The sequence below is a fragment of the Haematobia irritans genome, chromosome 4, assembly GCF_050003625.1.
Source record: "Haematobia irritans isolate KBUSLIRL chromosome 4, ASM5000362v1, whole genome shotgun sequence".
NCBI classification, from domain to species: domain Eukaryota; kingdom Metazoa; phylum Arthropoda; class Insecta; order Diptera; family Muscidae; genus Haematobia; species Haematobia irritans.
The window spans coordinates 223,504,274-223,510,273 of NC_134400.1; the positions used below are offsets into that span (position 1 = coordinate 223,504,274).

The following is a 6,000-nucleotide window of genomic DNA, read 5'->3' on the forward strand; positions in this document are numbered from 1 at the left end:
GGGACAGTCTATGTCTGGTCAACGGAACCCTACAACGTAAGTGGGAAAGTGAAGATGGCAAGAATAGCCGCAACTTGATAATCGTGCCAGATTCCAAGGTAAAGGATGTTTTGACGGAATTCCACAATGGATCTAGTGGAGGTCACTTAGGAATAACCAAAACAGCCGAGAAAGTGAAGCAACGATTCTACTGGGTTGGATGCCAGAAATCAATTGCTGAATGGGTGGCAAATTGTGAGAAGTGCATAAAGGCGAAAGGGCCAAGACGAAAAAGTAGAGGTCTTATGCAAGAGTATAGGCCAGGAGCGCCTTTTGAAAGAATAGCAATGGACGTTGCAGGGCCTTTCCCAGTAAGTGATTCTGGAAATCGATATGTCCTTGTGGTCATGGACTACTTCAGCAAGTGGCCAGAAGTTTATGCCATTCCTAACCAAGAGGCGAAGACGATTGTAGATGTAGTCGACAAGAACTGGATATGTCGCTACGGTGTGCCGACCGAGATACACTCAGACCAAGGAAGAAATTTTGAATCGGCCATATTCAAAGAGATGTGTGACTCCCTTGGTATCAAGAAAACAAGGACTACGCCATTGCATCCGCAGTCTGATGGCATGGTAGAAAGGTTTAATCGCACTCTGGAAGAACATCTTCGAAAGGTGGTGGATAACGGCCAACGAGACTGGGACGATCATATACCAAAGTTTTTGCTGTCGTATAGATCAGCCATACATGATTCTACGTCACGAACACCGGCCAAGGTCCTATTCGGAACGGAATTGAAGTTGCTCGGAGATTTGATATTTGGCGCTACACCCAATGAGCTCGCCATGGAAGAAACCAGTAACGACATACCAAACACATTTGGTAAAGTTCACGAATCAGTGCGAAACAAAATAAAAATGGTTAGCAACAGAATGAAGGCGAGATATGATCGTGCAGCAAACACTGAGGGCTTTAGTGAAGGACAACTGGTTCTGCTATTCAACCCGCACCGAAAGAAAGGATTATGTCCTAAACTACAAACACAGTGGGAAGGCCCATATAAAGTCATCAAGAAGATCAATGATGTTGTATACCGCATTCAAAAAGACGACAGCCCAAGGTCAAAGATGAAAGTCGTTCACCTGGGACGTTTGGCTCCATACGGAACGGGTTCTGTGCCTATTCGGGACGAACAGGCTTAAGCGGGAGGCAGTGTTACGAATGTGATATTTCTTGATTTAAGTTTATTTAAATTAGTTTACGTTAATTTAAATTTCAAATTGTAACGATAAATTATGTCATAACTTGTTAGAGTCATTTCTTTATTTTCTAGTAATTTCTTAAACATCTTTTGTGTTTCCAATCGTTCATTGTAAAAGTAACGCCTTTTGTTTTATGCCTGCACGACATCTACCTAATCTAGTAGAATGCACTAGATTATTAGCATAAGCCTAAAAGTATGTGTGCCATATCACCTATAAAGTAACGCCGATAGAATATTCCAGATGGCTGTAGGCAATGAAGATAACCAGTTGAATATGTGGTGTTAGATAAATTGTACAAGATAGTTCTAGATGGTTGTAGGCCAGACTATCCAGAATTTTCGAAATCGTCAAATCACGGTATATAAGCCCCTGGCGGAGGGAGCAGTCAAGTCAGTCGTAAGCTAAAGTTTATACAGTACACATCGTAGAGCAAATAAGTGAAGCCATCAGTTAAACTAATAAATTGTAGATTGTCGTTATTTGAAAAGGACTGTGTTTTAATTATCGGGTTATTAAACACGCCTCAATATAAAAACGTAACAATAAGATTTTTATCGTTTTCTATATTCTTCGATATTGCTCTCTTGAATGGCCATATGCTAAGAGCTCACATATATAGCGGTATAAAACCCATTAAAGGGAATGTCCTAAAAAGCAATGTTGCGTATAAATATCGAGAGACATTATTAATACGAATCATATTCCAAAATACAACGGAGAGAGGGAGAGAGTGTCTTTAAACGAAATACCACATGAAGGCAATGGCATGTTGCATTACTAAGAGGATCGTTGCAAAAACAAATGTTCTCAAAAAAATTTCATTGAAGATTAACTATCGACATGACTCAAGATTGACCTTCGCCTAATATTTGATTGGTAGATTTGTGCAATTAAAATGCCTAAATAAAAATTTCGTTCGTGACAATAAAAAAATATTCGTGAGGAAGAGTATTCTTCTTTATTCACTCACACATCTCCTATATGTTAAAATGCATTGGCGTAGCGGGGTATACATCATTCAAATGTTAAAATTGCCTCTAATATTTATACAAAATATTATTTGGCCCTGATATATTTTATTTAGATTTTGTTTACCTTTTATATTCCAATGATAATCATACGTTTGTTTGGAGGGTATTAAAAATAGATGGAAATTTGTTTTGTGTTTGTTTGGAAAAAATAGTTTTTCCCCATTTTTATTTTAGCTGGATGAAGTCCAAAGATTTTAAGCATAATATTTATAAACAAATATTTATTAATTTTGAGAAAGCTATGGAAAATACGCGGAGAAACGCAATGTTTTCTTGTGTTGAATATTTTCATCAAAAATTATGGGTAATTTTTAGTAATGTATTTTTCCGTACACGCAACAAAATAAATGTTTGGAAAACGGGTATCGTAAATGTCGACCTTTTATTACAGTTTTTTTTTTGAATTGCTACGAAAAGTTTAAACTTTTGTGACCAATTTTTTAGTACAATATTTGTATTTTTGCAATAAAAAATACTTTGTATTCTAAAATCACATTCCAAAAAATTACAATATGAGATGTGTCCGCTTGTGAGTCTAAGAGTCAATTCAAATTCTTTTTTGCTCTTGTTAGTGTATTGTGTAATTACCAAGTAACTAACACGATGAATTACCAAGTTCACATTGGTATATTTGTCAACCATTAAACGACAGTTATTAATTTTTTACAGTTCATTACATTGTTTACAAGTCGCGTATATCAATCAAACCCATAAACTTTCGAAAAGACACACGATCTTACACAAAAACAAGATAGACTGAAAAGAACCATGACAAAAGTATTTTGGAATATGCTTTGGTGGTCCACACCCCCAAAGACAGACAATTCTATAGATTGACCAAAATGTCTTCCTCAGTTTTTATTTTCCGAACAAGAACAACAATATAATAATACGATTTTTTTTCTGCTTCCATGGATAAAGAAATTAAGTTGTAAAAATTTCATGGCAATCGGTTGATGAGTTATTGGCAATTAAAATTTGGCATTTTGCGAATTCGTAAACTAGAACAGGGGAATAGCTCAACCTTAACATTAACATTATACCATGTTACGTATGATCATTATTGATTGAACTGTACAAAGAGGCGTATGATGCACGCCTAAAACAATAAAATAACCTCTATGGCATTGTAGGTCTGACTGTTCGTCCGTTTGTCCATTTGCAATATAGAATATGCTTTCGTCTTTTAATCTTCGGTAAAGTTGTCAAGGGATATCTATCCGAATACTTTTGTGCGTACATTACGACAAGATTTGGATGTGTTTGAAATAGGATAATATATCTATATAATCCGATTGACTTTAAATTTGGTTCTAAACTTATGTATATATCTCGAATAGGAATTATCACGAACATTCCACGAAATTTTCTTATATAATTGAGTGCAGCCCATTCAATTTTTATTGCAAGGTACCTCTTTCTTATAGCCGAGTCTGAAAATATACAGCCAGAATTAGTAAGGGGTTAAGCCATCATTGATTTTTTTTGTCCGGGAGCATGATAACGTGGTAGTTTGCCATACTTCTTAGGTAAAAAAATCTGTTTGTACAACCATATACATTTCTGTATATAAAACTCTTTCGGTGAACTTGAATGTGATCAAAAAGTGGAGTTAATTTTGTAATAATATGTCTAAAATTTGCCATTGAAGTAGGTTAGTCGTTCACATCCTTTTCTACTTCCGATATGACTATATAAAATTATCCGCCTACCCACTCATTTTCACAGAAAATTGCTTACATTTAAAATTACAATTTTTTCAAACAATTTTGTGGTGTAAATAATTCCAATAATTATTTCTCTTTGAATATATATCAACCACAAAAATGTTTCGTAGTCATAATTATTCAAAAATAACGGCACAGTAGAAAATTACGCCCGACTTTTGTAGCGGCAATCATTCCTTCACTCTCTTAGCTTGAATTACAGCTCTTACATTTCCCGTCAGTTCTCTATTATTGTCCCTCTTTCATACAACATAAGTTTGTACACATCTACACTCGCACGTTCTCTTGTATTTTTGCTGACACAACCTCATGAAGATTTTCACAATCTCACCTACTTCTGTTTAGGTCTCTTACGTTAGCTTTTCGTATGGATGGTTTGGTGATGTTGCTTGTCCACATCATGGAATTGATTTTTTCTATTTTTATTTTGGGGATCTTTTTTGTGTTAAAAAATTTATGTATTGTAACAATTCTTTATGATGTGTTTTCGTGTGTGACGAATGAGTAACGTGCATGTGTGTGAGAGTTGACGAGAGAATGAATTCACGAGTGTATCTCCTAGTATTATCCCCAATAGAGAGATATATGAAAATCGTATTTCGTTTACGCTTGGGAGAAAGTGGGTGGGTGATTGGGATGGCTGCGAGATGTGGGGCTCGGTTGGGGGACAAGTCGCGACATTAGAAGAGCAGCAATAACAACAAAAATAAATGTGTTGATGTTGACCCGATAAGTAATGCCTAATGCGCCGCTTTTATCTATGAAAAACTACACTAAATTAATGATTTAAAGGAGCATTGTTGTTGTTGTTGCTTCCCATGGGTGGTGAGGGTGGCGGTGAAAGTCTCAATGGATGTCGGCAAATGGTGGTGGTGTTTCGCTTGTCGATTGCCGATGATTGCTAATGACGACAATAATAATGATGATGAGGTGGTTGCTTTATTATTTTTGTCTTCTTCTTTTCTTCATTTTTAATTTTGTTATACTAATTGTTGTTTTTGTAGACATTAATATTCTTTGTTGTTTTTTTTTTTGTTAAAATGCGTCTCCTTTATGATTCACATAAATAATTTATTGATGGCATTTGTGATTTTCCAGCTAGAGAGTAGGGTTGTTGATGCTATTCACATTTGCTGTATTGATTTTTTAAAACTCACTTCACATTCCCAAATTTCGATATTTAATTAATTTTTTTTGTCGGTATTTTATGTTTTTTCGTACAGAAACATGGACATGTATATTAATTTTCACACACTCACTTTTTATGGATTACTTATGTTGTTGTTTTTGTTTCTGTTGCTTTGGCCGCATACATTTTTTTCGTTTCCCCCAATCTAGAATTGCAGGCAAATTTCTCTACAGTAAATTTTGTTAATTTACATTGCTTTACCAATAATCACTTCCACTTGCAATATATACCGCGATTTATTGGCTCATGACATTTTCGTTTTTCTTTTTAATCTGGTATTTAGTTTAAACATAAAAAAATAATTATAAAATAAATTTTTACAAAAAAATAATTTTGTCTTGTAGTTTTAACGTCAGCGACCGACGACAATGACCACTTTGCGCTTAAATCGTTCGTTTTGGTGTTTCCTTCGAAGGCAAAGTAGGTATTCAGCACAGAGCCATTATAAAAGTTTATATGCGAGAATGAAAGAGAGATTGGGAGAGCGAGAGAAAATGAAATGCCAAAGTGTTTATTTACCGTTACAGTAATGTTGAAATAACGGCTGTCACTTATTTTGGGGAGAATGTAATGGGGTGTTCACATTCAACGATATATTTTCAAATAATGTAAAAGACGCAAACAAGGTTTTTGCTTGTTTTACACTGAAAAAAAAAACAGTGAACCCACCAGGAAGAAAAATTTCGGTTAGTTTTAGATAATTTTGAACATTTTTAGAAAATTTTAACTAAACAGTATTACAAACGCTGGCATCACGCCGATGTCATTAAAATAAGTAAATATTTTTTAACAAATTCAAGAAAATT

General features: G+C 34.9%; 1 protein-coding gene across 2 annotated transcripts in view; it reads right to left on the reverse strand.

The window, feature by feature from the left end:
- The window catches only part of tow (target of wingless repressor), a 46,831-nt gene extending 41,236 nt beyond the window's left edge, over nt 1-5,595 (reverse strand). The window contains exon 1 of one of the 2 annotated variants that reach the window (XM_075305723.1): nt 5,396-5,595. The gene's annotated coding sequence lies outside the window, so the exon portion shown is untranslated. Of the gene's footprint in view, nt 1-5,264 lie in introns of both variants that reach the window. The other variant, XM_075305722.1, reaches the window with a different exon arrangement.
- Between the last annotated feature and the right edge of the window lie 405 nt (nt 5,596-6,000).